The following is a 12,698-nucleotide window of genomic DNA, read 5'->3' on the forward strand; positions in this document are numbered from 1 at the left end:
TACAAATTCAATTGGGTTTAATTCAAAACAATTTAAGTTATCGAGCATCTACTTGATAAATTATTACAGGAGGCATTTTAGGGAGAGATATATGAAAAAGGTCAAATTCTGATAAATGTTGGCTGCTTGATGTATTGCCCGTTTGACACGTTGCCTGCAAGATGCCAGTGGCAGATAACTTTTTATCTTACAATTGTGGGGCTGGAAGGATAGGGGAGGAGCCTTCTCTGTTGGATTAGTAAGGAGATAATCAAACCTGAGTTAATAAGGGACAAAGATATTGAATCTGAAAAAAAGTTCAGTAGGAATAAAGAGACTTCCAATGACCTGGATGATAAGCAATTCAATCAATAGAAAAATATGAAAAATAAAAACAAAATATGAAGGGGTGTTGAAAAAGTTTTTAAAAAGATACAAAGATTTTTTTAAACATTGTTTCTTAAACATAACTCTCAGTGGACAAACCTTGATTTTATGTAAGTTCAAGAGAAGAGGGAAAGAAAGAATATAGAGTTTTTAGATGATGATAAATGGCAAAGAAAGATGAAGCTTTAGACAGATGAAGACAACAAAAGTCATCAGGAGGCCCCACCGAGAGTAGACTCAGCGAGAGACGACACACATGAGGAGTAGAAAATGAACTGTTCAGCATCCAGCAGAAAATTCAACATCTCCTAGGAAAAGAGGAGAAAAAGGAAATTTATCATAAAATCAGAACAATAAAACAGAAAACAAAACAAACTTCAACAGCTTTAAAGGCATCATTGGCTTCAGTTTCTAGCATTTTTTATTGCTTGAATTAGGTACAAGTGGCTCCACCTATAATCAAGAGACAATTTCTGCAACCAAAAACCGCACAAGGTATCTTGGCGCTGGTATAACAGACACCTGTTGTGTGTTAGTTCTTGGCCCTCAGGAGGATGCCTGACCCATTTCTAACAGCATAGGACCGGTGTACTACTCATGATGCTTTTGGCTGTAGGTGATGGGAAAACCAAATACAGCTACTTCAACACTTGATCTTAGCTAAAAGGCCAAGAAGCCAAGAAGCGGTAAAGCTACTTCAACAATAAGAAAAAAAAGTATTATTTCCCATAGCAGAAAGTCAGAAGGTGGTGGGGGTGGACCCGGTCTCCAGGATCTGTGAACTTGGCTGCCCAATACTGGCAGTGCGGTCTGCATTCTATTTGCCTATCTGATTTGCTGTCCTCTGCATGTGTGCTGGCTCCCGTTACCCACAGGATCGCTGTACCAGCTCCAGGCACTGCATCCTCACACAATACCAAAAGCCAGAAAAGAGGGTACAAGAGTGTCCTGAGGCCTCTTTTTAAAGAGAAAACAAAACCTGAGCTGAAGCTTCCAGACCCTCACTTCGTAGATTGGCAAGAATCCCATCAAAGGTCATTCTTAAATCAATCAGTGACGAGAGGAATCAGATTATCAATTAATTTAGCTTAATCAAGCTAATGTATCTCCAAGAGGCTGGGAGGATACAGCACTTCCCTAAGCCAGATAGATAACTGAATAGAATCAGTTTTATTAGTAAGGAAGCAGGGTTTCAGGGAAAGGGTGTTGAATAGGCAACAGTGGTGTCTTCTATAACCTCTCATTTTTAATTTATACACAATAATATTCACCTTTTGTAGTGTGCAGGGCTATGGGTTTTGACAAATGCGTAGAGTTGTGAAACACAAGATAGAGAAAAATGTATTATGAAGGGGGTGGGTGGGTTTATGATCAACCAGCATGGACTTACCATTGTGGTGTAAACAAGCAAGAGAGAGTGAGTCATGGTTCTCACACCTTGTGCCCTTGGCCCTTTCCACACTCCCAGGAGGACAATCAGCCAATGCCCAAGTCCAGTATGGGACGGTAGAAACGGCATGCTATGGAGGATGAAGAAGGAAGAAACTCCCACTCTGGAGCTATGACCAATCTTGTCCTGGTGACTGTTTATGATTCCCCGGGAGCTATGCAGAAGACCACCTCTGGTTGCGGCCCCGTAGTTGACCTGATTGTTTCCTTCTACTCCCTAGGACTTGCTACCTTTTGCTTCCTTTTGCCAAAGCTGCTTGTCATCTCTCAGCTAGCTGGCTGAGGTAGTGCAGGTCCTGGGTCCAGATTCAGGACTTATTTTCAGCCTAAAGAGGGAGCTGAGTCTGCAGAGGGCCTTACTCCAGGGAGGACCAGCATGCTTCTAGATGGCGTGCTGCTCACCTGGGTTTGCCTTTTGATTTTTATTATGGCAGATACCTGATGCTGACAGACTAGTGCGGGAGACAGGCATGACCTCTGGAATGAGGTTAAACACAACAGATAATATAGTGAAATAAAACAATGACTCTAATAAGAACAGCAAACACAGTAGCTAACATTTACAAACCCAAAGACTGTCCGGCAGCGAGAGCAGCTTTTCAGCCCCGTTCAACAATACTTACAGTGTTTAGAGGCCCATGAATGAGCCCAACTGTGGCTGAAACCAGTCATCTAACCCGGGTTGCTTTCTTCCAGGGAGCTGGCGCCAGTGCTTGCCTTTAATTGCCCAGGGCCAGCGCTTGCCCGTTGAGTGCTTTTGTGCAAAGTAGAAAAAGTCTCCTCTTTCTCCTGATCCTTATTTCCATCTATTAGGAAATCATTGTTATATGCAGTAAGATTGTAATTGTCAACATACAGCTCCTTGGGTCATGAACTTTGAACAGTGCCTTTTGGGTTGCAGCCGGTTCTGCTGTTAACAGTAGTCACAGGACCCAGTTGTTTGTGGGATGAGAACAGTCCTGTTGTCTCAGAAACATGGCAGGTCAGGCCCAGCTGTGTGAAGGTGCCTGGCAGTATATTAATTTATTTGTTCAGCACTAATGAAGCGTTTACTGTGTGATGGGTGGACTGCTAAGTGCTATACAAGCATTATGCCATTTAACGCCCACAAAATAACTGTGAACAGGTATTACTTCTACCCGTATTTGACAGACGAGCAATTGAAAGTTTAGAGTCTGTATCACTTGCCCTAATTCACATGGTTAGTAAGTGACAGTGCTCACCTAGAATCTTGTCGGGGCTGACACTAATGTTACCGCTCTGCTTCTGAACACATATGCACATGTGTGTGCATGTATATGATGTTTTCTTACATCTAACAATTCCGTTGGAATTTATCTTGGTAATTCCAATAGGTATTCATATGACCTTATTTCTTTATTTTAAATATTTTTGTTAGGTTTTTCAGAAAAAAGGGAAGCAAGCCCTGTGATACTTAAGATGCTACAAAAGATGATGCTGTAAACACATTGAAACTGAAAATATTCAGGGAAAAAATCTCTCTTTAAATGAAATGACTGAAGACAACACAAGTAACTGCTTTACCAATAGCGGTGACTTGAACAGTGCTTCTGAGTCGCTTGCTCCAGTGGGGACGGGTGTGCTTTTGCTCAATTAGGAGGATTAGTCCTCCAAATTAGAAGCATGTTGGCAGAGATTCACGCCTGAGAGGCTGGTCTTTTGCAGGAATAACCCTTACACTCTCATGAGAGACAACGCGGCGGCTTCCTCTCAAACATATGCCAAAGAGGAACATAGTGGCCAGAGACCAGGTTTTTCTTTCTTTTTGGTTTCCACAGTCATGGGAGCACAGCTCTTGGCCCAACAAAACACTTGCTAAGTCCTGCTCTCTTGCTGCCTTCTCTGAGAAAGCTGACTGAAGTGAGTGAGGAATGAAAAATTTTACCCAACAGCTTCTTCTTTGGTTTTCTTGCATGAAGGCGTCTTAATGGAACTGATTTCCTCTTCCTAACTAGATTTAGCAATTAGAGTTGCCTATAAGAGTTTAACCTAGCATTTTCCTATGAAAGATAGTGTCTGCCTTCCACACAGCACCACAGCTGTATAATTGCAAAGAAATTCGCATCTTTTCAAAGCAGAGGAGATACACTCAGCCAGCGCCAGGTGGCTGGCTCTTCAATCCGGCTGGATTCAAGAAGTATGTGCAAAGCGCTTTGCCAGCGACTGTCCAGTGATGGCAAGATGAGTAGGACAGTCAGGGCGGGACCTCTGGGCTCCCATGAGTCATTCAACAATATTTATTGAGTGCCTACTCTTTGCTCGGCACCGTTCTAGGCATGGGGGATGCAGCAATAAGCAAAATGGACAAAATCCCTGCACATTCTGGTGGGGGAGACAGACAACAAAGAAATAAATAAGTCAATGTATAGTATGATAAGTAATGCTAAGTGCTATGCAGCAATTATCGTGATCTAGGAGTATGTATTAAAAAGAAAGAAAGAAACACACAAACAAACACCCTCTGATGCTATGTGTTGGTGCAAAGTGCTTTGAGATTATAATGGAGGAAGAAATTCATTTTAACAGAGGAGCAGAGATTGTGGAAGAATTTGCACAAGTAGTGAGATTTAAACTGGACCCTAAAGAAAGACTGGGCCAGATGAATATAGCCACAGTGTGGGGAGGGAAGGCAGGAAGTCTCCCCACTATGGAACGTTTCAGCAAAGGCCCAGAGTAGTGAGATGAGGTAAAAGCACATTCAGAGGTGCTGACTAGGCTACTCCAGCCTCAATAATGGGTGGGATGACAGGTGGAACAGGAACCTGGTCTGCAAAGGTATGGAGAGAGAGACCAAGTGATGAACTTTCACTGAGCTCTGCAGGCAGTGGGGAGTTATTGCCTGTTTGATGCGGGAAGTGCTCTAAGCAGATGTGTTTGTGGACGGCCATGTGTCAGCTGGACATGCAGTCCGGGTGCAGGGAGATACTCGGGGTGGTGTTGGTGCTGGTGGCTGGCACCTAGTGGGATTGGGACAAGAAAAGACTTAGTTTTCCCATAAAAAACAGATGGCTTTGTCCTATTACTCAGGTGATTTCAGGTAACAAAAAGTGTGATCTTTTCCAAGCCACTGGACATTGAAGTTCAAAGGCAGTAAATTGAAGCTCTTAGCGGTTCACAGCTTCATCCTTTTACAGCTGTAGTTGAGCAACTTGGGAGCTGGAAAGCTTAAGATTTATCAATAATGCTTAATGATTTCTTGCACCAAACCTCAGTGAAGGCTTTATACAGGCATACCTCGGAGAGACTGTGAGCTCGGTTCCCATCACTGCTATAAAGTGAATATCTCAATAAAGCAAGTCATAATCTTTTTGTTAATGGAGTGCCTTGTCTTCACAAGTTTATTTCTCTGTCATTCCCCAGCTAACTCCTGTTTGCTAACTCACCTAACAAAGATACTTGGTTCACTTGAATTTAAAGAAAAAAAGAAAAATGTTTTCCATTCCCTTGTTGTTTCTCTTCTTTCACATTTTCCTTCCCTATATTTGGGCTCATTTCCATCTCCTCTCTTTGTTGGTCTTTAACGGAGATGCTTGCATGGGGTTTTTTAGACATTTTTGCCGAATACTGTGTATAATGTGACTCTTTCCCCACCTTTCCTCAAAGTCTTGAGTGAAGTGTGTATTTCTCAGAAATGCTGTGTGGATGTAGTATTTTGGCCTACTTCCCGGTGGGTGTGGACCTGGCACAGGGCTGACCTTGGGGGTCCACTGTACTGGCTACAGAGAGAGAATTCCACGCACATGCATTCCCCTCCCCCACCACTGGAAGGCCTAACCAGCCCAGGCTTTTTCCCTCTCCCCAGGGATTAGTAGTGGAAATGTGAAACCACTTGAGGAGGGCTGACAAAGAAATGGGTATTAACCGATACTTTGAAAGTACAAAGGCTTGCCAAGTCCTTCAGTTGTATTTGGAGATCATCATTTCAGTCAGTCAAAACCACAGTGATGGAAATTCCAGAATCCTAATCCCATTTGGCTGAAACTGTATACCTTCTCGTTGTTTGCTTAAGGGTTTTTTTTTCCCCCTGAAAAACACATGGTAGTTTAAAAAAGATATTGTTTTAAAATTGCTTCATCTTCAAAAGGGAACTGTAAGAACCATAAACAGTGGGGATTATTGCAATCAACAGTTGTACCCTCCAACTCAAGGGCACTGGTAGAGAGAATTTGAGTTGTTAGTCACACTCGTTAAGAAAACAAACAAAACAGTTTTTTTGCTGTTCTGTCTCTTCAGATGCTCTGCCTGAAACCATCTGAAGCCAATGTGTGATTTTGAAGCCGCATTTGTGGGGTTCAAGAGCTCCGCTGGCCTTGCCTTTGTAAATTAGCTCTGGCACCAATTCCACCGTGGGTGTGGGTGGCAAATGGCGTGGCTGGGGGTTTTCCAAACAACCACCAAACAATTCTCAGACACCATCTACCCAGAGATAGCATCAGATTCCACGGATTAAGGGGTCAGTCCTACAAGGCTGCCCCTCCCCCTCCCCCTAACTTCAGATGCCAGTCCAAGCCCAGGATGTTGTTACTTAGGTTTCTGACTGGCTATTAACCAAAGGTTCCCATATCCCCTTCATCGGGTTCAATTAATTTGCTAGAGTGGCTCACAGAACTCCGAGGAACATTTTACCTCCTAGACTTCTGGTTCATTATAAAAGGATATAACTCAGGGATAGTCAGGTGGAAGAGATGCCCAGAGCAAGACACAGGGGAAGGGCGTGGAGCCCCCATGTTCTCAGTAGTGCCACTCTCCTAGCACCTCCATGTGTTGAACCCCCTCCTTTTAGGGATTTATGGGGGTTTTATTACATAGACATGATTGATGAACTATTAATTCAACCTCCAGCCCCTCTTTTCCCTGGAGGCTGGGGGATGGAACCGAAAGTTTCAACCCTCTAACCACATGGTTGGTTCTCAGGGCACCGGCCCCCATCCTCAAGTTCTGTCCTCAGTTGTTCATTAACATAACAAAAGACACCTTTTTTACTCTCATCACTCAGACAATTCCAAGGGTTTTAGGAGCTGTGTGTCAAAAACAGGGACAAAGACCAAATACATATTTATTATAAATCACAATGTCACAGTTTGACTCCTAGCTCTCCCTCTTTCTAGCTCTGTCATCTTGAGAAGTCACCTCATCTTTCTGTGCATCAGGTCCTCATCTATTAATGCAGCCACTAAGAGTACCTTAGTCACCAGCCTGTGGTGAGTGTCAGCATCAACACAAGAAACACTCAAACCTGTAGAGAATGTTTGTGAGTTTATTTGGGTTAAACTGGCAACAATTGCTGGGAAGCAAAATCTCAACAGATTGAGAAATGGTCTGGAAAAACGGCAGTTTTGCCCCTTACTTTACACATTATAATCAAAGGAGGCGGCTTTCTCCTTTGCTTTCACGTAAGGGGGTTACGTGAAAGCCACTGGTGATAGATTAGGGAGGCAGGGAAAAGTGAAGCAGGGAAACCTCTGGAATTAGAAACGTAGGAAAATGACAGACACACTTCTTTCACTCGGTGGGTCCAGGATAGTTCGCAGTCAACAATGAATACGATAACAATAACAGTGAGGGCATCTGGGGTCTCTGCTCGGGTGCAGTGACTGTGCTTGGAGGCGCCTGGACAAAAGTAAATTCCTTTATTATGGCAAAGGCACGTTTATCGGGTATGTTACAGTAGATGCAAAAAGACAACAGACAGGCTCAGTTAAGGTGAAGACTGACTTTTCTTAGAGAAAATTACTCCCATAGGATATGACTACAGGCCATGAATTCTTTTTAGTTAAAGCTTTAATTTCAGACCATCCTTTGTGGTTACTTTAGGTCTCTGAGTTTGTAAGGATGCCACGCAGGCCTCCCCTGAGCTTGTCAGGTTACTGTGTGGCCCCTTTTCTTCCACATGAGGATAAAATGAGTTAATTCCTGTAAAGCCATTAGAACAGCCTAGTGGCTAGTGCCGGATCTTTATTAACACTGGTGCTAAGGGACCCTAACAAAGATTCCTACGTACTGTTATAAAACAAAATGCAACTGAGTAATTTTGAAGATCTAATTGTCTTTATTCAATGATTCATGAATTGGGCAGCATTCCATCTAGCGAATAGGAAGGAGCTCTGAGGAGCTGTACAAAACAGAAAACTTTTATGGGCAGAAGGGGAGGAAAAAAGAAAGTTTCTAGAGAGGAGTGGATTATTTCAGGCAAGACTATCTTCCTTCGGGAAAGGGCGGAGGTCTGTCAGGCGAAGTACCTTACTAGTGCCGACCAGGTTCCTTCCAGACTGACTGAGCAAAGGTCACATTCCTGGTACAGGCTGCAACTGCTGTGAAGTCTCAGTTTATTGATGTGGGGCTTAGCACAAGTGACCTCATTTTGGGCCTGTAGTTACTTTTTTAACAGTGCTGTGTGTAAACTCAGGTTAAATACCAGAGGGGAAAGGGCAAGCACAGCTTCTTCTCAAAAGGAAAGAGAGCTTTCAAATAGCGGTGATATGAAGAGGGAAGCTTTCTAGCATTAATTTCTGAAATGGGGGTGAGGCTCACGGCTCCCACAGACTAAAGTGTGGGGCATACCTTACACTTTCTCCTTTTCCATGGTAATTGGTTCATTTGTATAAGTGACACTTGCTTTTTGCAGAGCTTATAGAGTACCTCAGCCTCGGAAGAGTCGTGGTTGTACATTGTAGGGACTTGGGCCTGAGCGCCATTTCAGAAGGCACTGACGACCCTAGGGGTGTCGCACACAGCCCCCACCTATGAGCATCGAGCCACACGTGTAGGACAGCCTTTGGAGAAGCTTTGATATGGTGGCTTTGTCTCTCCCCCTCTCTCCTCTGCCCCCTGACTCTCTCCTGGCCCATGGCAGCAGCAGCCTCCAGCTTTGAACTCAAGGACATTTGTTGCATGCAATCATTTTGTAAAGCTGGCTTATCTCCATTATAAGTAATCATGAAATTGGTGGTGAAGGAGAAAGGTAACCACATTTTAAGCTACATAAAGGCAGTGATTCATTTTTTGTCCCTTTATTAAGAAACCTAGTTTCAGTCAGATAATTTGTAGCAAAGTTCTATGCTGGGGCAAGTTTTCTCAGTCATGTTAAATTCATGGGGGAAAATCCTCCTAGGATTTAGAACTGAAAAATAGACAGTTTTAACAACAGAAATGCTGAGTAAAGAGCAGGGAAAGGCGGTATGTTCTAACCATTTAGGGGGAAAAATGGATAAAATGTTACTAATAAGCTCTGCTATATTTTCGTTACCATTTTCTTCATCTAAAGGAATACTGAGATTGATTTTAAATTCTTAATGATTATCTGACAACTCGCATCTCTAGAATAAATTATTAGCGCGGGTTTTATTTTGCTGTTTAAAATAGGACACAGGATTACCAGAGCCCAGAGGAAGAAATAAAATCCACACACAAGCAGGTCATGAACAGCCACTTCTAGATTCCCTTTAATAACCTGCGTGACATTGGCCTTCTTTTCAACTGGGGCTGCGGTGGAGATTGGCAGGGCCCTTAGCACCTCCTCAATGTGGTGCCCCCTATGCCCCATCTTCATCTCTCGCCGTTCCTCCCCACCCCATCTCACGGCCCACCTGTACTCCAGTTCCGCCAAACTGCCCACTGGTCCCAAAAATACGACTTTTTGAGCCCCCTTCTTTCACCCACCTTTCCTATCTAGGTAACCGTTGACTCATCTTTTTCTAGCTTTTTTCCATATTATTATTTTGCTTTTTAAACATGCAGAATTAAAGCCATCCACATACAGATAGCCCTACAGCTTCTTACACATCTTATTCTATCTAAACTTAGGTACAAAAACATGGAACACTTCATAAATTTGCACGCCATCCTTGCACAGGGGCCCTGCTAATCTCTGTATCGTTCCAATTTCAGAACAGGCGCTGCCGAAACGAGCCCGACTCAGCTTTTAGCAGCTTCCACGTGACTTTATTCCAGAGATTTTTCCAGCCCCAAGCAAAATTAGTGGCATCTTTTTCTGCTCTTCCATAGCAGCCAGGACCTACCTGCTTCATTGTGTGATCGACTGCAATCATGAGTTCACAGTGTCGCCCTCCCTAGTCATACAGAGAGGGCAGGGACTTCCCCTTGAAAAGCTGCACCGCTAGTCCAGGGTTTCCCAGCAGCAGCGTTATTGACATTTCGGGCTGGAAAATGTTGCTTGTGGTCAGGCCTGCCTTGTGCATTGCAGGGTGCTTAACATCATCCCTGGCCTCCACCCTCAGTGTGACAGGTAAAAACTGTCTTCAGACATTGCCCAGTGCCTCCTGGCGGACAAAACTGCCCCTGCTTGAGAACCACAGCTATAGCCCTAATGCATAGCCTGATACACAGTTGGCGCTTCATAAACGTTTGCTGGTTAATAAATCACTGCCCAGTTAATGAATTAAAAACTGAGGGAATTAACAGATGAAAAAAGACCTTACTGCAGCTGTTACACACTCATTAAATCAGACTCAACACCTTCATGCCAGCAGTCAAGTCTCTTTGTGAACTGGCTGTACTTTCTTTCTCTGTTTTCTCGCAGGCACTTTGCTCACCTGCGGGCTCTTCCACATGACCACGCTTTGTTTCCTTCTTGCCAGTCCAAACTCTGTACTCACTTCAAGACAAAGAACAATTTGTCTGCTTCTGGAAGCCTGCCCGAATTCACCTACTCCAGTGATCTTACCTCACGTTCTCGAAATATTTATGAACAGGGTCTACGACGGAAAATTGTAAGAATACATATATACATACATATTGTGTATGTATTATCTGACATGTATATGTAATACACATCTGTATTCACACACATATACACACGTGCATGTATTCTTTTCAGTCTCAGAACTAGTTGTATTTTTGTTTCAAACTTCTCATCTAGAAGAATCGCTCCTTGATGGAAAGCTTACTCGTGCCTTTGAGTTCTTTCTTCAGCTTAGCATCGGCACAAACTTTATGAACAACAGATGTCAAGCTTTTTGCTTGAAGTGAATATTTTCTTTAAGCGACTGGCAGGTGTGTTAAATCTGTGTAGTTTGTGTGGTCCTGACATAGTTTTGTTTTTAAAAGGCATAGGGCTAGCTCCTTAACATCTTGCGGTTTTGAACAAACTCACTCCAATGAGATGCTGCAAATATGAATAGAAGTAATTTGCAATGTTTTAGGATTTCTGCGAGAAGGCACTAAATGTGATAAATAACGAGAAAGACAAAAATGGCTGCGATTTGTCCTAACTTCTGTGTTCCAACTCCATCTAGGCCTCTTTTTTCATTGCTTGGTGAAGCTATATTGCAAACTTAGGCCTGCCTGGTCGACTCCAAGCTCTCTCGGCACCCAAGCAGCCTTTGCACCCCTCCTTCCTCAGGCAGACTTGCGGAGACCTGTGCATGCATTTCCCTCCATGCCTGTCCTTGGAAATTCGCCTAACTTCTATTCTCAGGATATTTCTTTCTCACGTTTTTTTCTTGGAAAAGTTCATATTTTACACAAGAGTGGTCACCCATGGGGCTTCTGATCCATAGCATTCAACGGCAGAGGGATGACCCCAAACTTTGGCAGCATTGCATCTGAGCTCCCATTTGTGACAGGGTAAATACAGAGTAGACCTACTGGGATGGGATAGGATGGGGGAAAACATTCCTAGCTTCAGCACTGATTTTTACAACCCTTAAAAAAAGGATGAAAGAATGCCTTTAAAGCACCGTAAATTGTGCTTTTTGGCAGGACAGCCTCGAGGCTTTAGTCTCTCCAGAGTTCCAAAGGTTCAGACTCTCCATATATTCCTCTCTGCTCTACTTTCTGACTCGCCCTCTCCATGGCTCTCTCTACACCCACCCACACCCTCACACTAAAAATACAAAACCATAACACTTTTCTTGACCCTGCCTCCTCCTATAGTACAGTCTTGATTTATTCCACCTCATCCCCAAACCCATGCTGCCCCGCACCGGTCACTTCCACAACCTTGTCTCACTTCTGTACTCCGTTCACTGCAATCCCCTCACTTCTCATAATGTACCCACTCTTTCTTAGGACCTAGGACACCCTAACATTGCCACATCTATGGCCCTTCCTCGGTACTCCAGCTCTTTTGCTCTGCTGCAGTCTTTGGTGCAGCTGACCTGCCCATTTGAAGCTGTTTCCAGGGGTAGCTTTCAGTCTCTCGGTTTTTATCCCTTTACTCTTTTCCAGAGTCCTTGATGATTTTACTGTCCACTTTAGATGTAGATCATTTCAGGGGTCCAGCATCAGCTTTTATTCTTTCCCCGCTTTAATGCTGTCCTACAGATAACTTATTCTGTTATGTCTTCAAATATCAATTAAATGTAAAAGCCACCAAATGCTTCTCTTTACATTTATCATCCTCTGGAAGTTCCATCCTGTTTCCAAGTGTCCCCAGGTTTGACAGTTACTAAGCATCTCAAATGCATGATGGCCAAAACCAAATTCAATTTCCTTCTTACTCCCACGGCTTGCTCCTCTCTGTTCATCCTTCTATGAAAGACTATCTATTCCAAGCTAGAAAGAGAACTTTTATATAACTCGTCTGTCTCACTAAATTCTGAGGGCACTTCTGAAGTCTTTTGGTCCGTCTCATTCTTTCCATGTCCACAGGTGAGCAAGATTGCGTGTTCTCCGTTCTCTTCCTGCTTTTGTGCATCATTTCCTCTGTGCTAGGAATTCTTTCTGCAAGACCCAGATCTGACTGCCGCTCTCCTGTCCCAAAAGTTCCCTGTTCTGCAGACAGTGGAGAACCAAGTCCAAATTAAACCTGAAATTCAAAGTCCTCCATGACTGGAACTCTAACCTTGTTCTTCAGAGTCTAATTTCTTAGCACTTCATTGACAGCAGGGGATGGTCCAGCC

At 43.5% G+C, this 12,698-nt stretch overlaps 1 non-coding gene across 1 annotated transcript; it reads right to left on the bottom strand.

Annotated features, from left to right (window-relative positions):
- Positions 1-9,643: 9,643 nt before the first annotated feature.
- On the bottom strand, positions 9,644-9,745 carry LOC112309461 (U6 spliceosomal RNA). Its single transcript, XR_002975256.1, has one exon. It is a non-coding gene; the product is annotated as a U6 spliceosomal RNA (small nuclear RNA).
- Positions 9,746-12,698: the final 2,953 nt, after the last annotated feature.

The sequence above is a fragment of the Desmodus rotundus genome, chromosome 3 (genome assembly GCF_022682495.2).
Source record: "Desmodus rotundus isolate HL8 chromosome 3, HLdesRot8A.1, whole genome shotgun sequence".
NCBI lineage: Eukaryota > Metazoa > Chordata > Mammalia > Chiroptera > Phyllostomidae > Desmodus > Desmodus rotundus.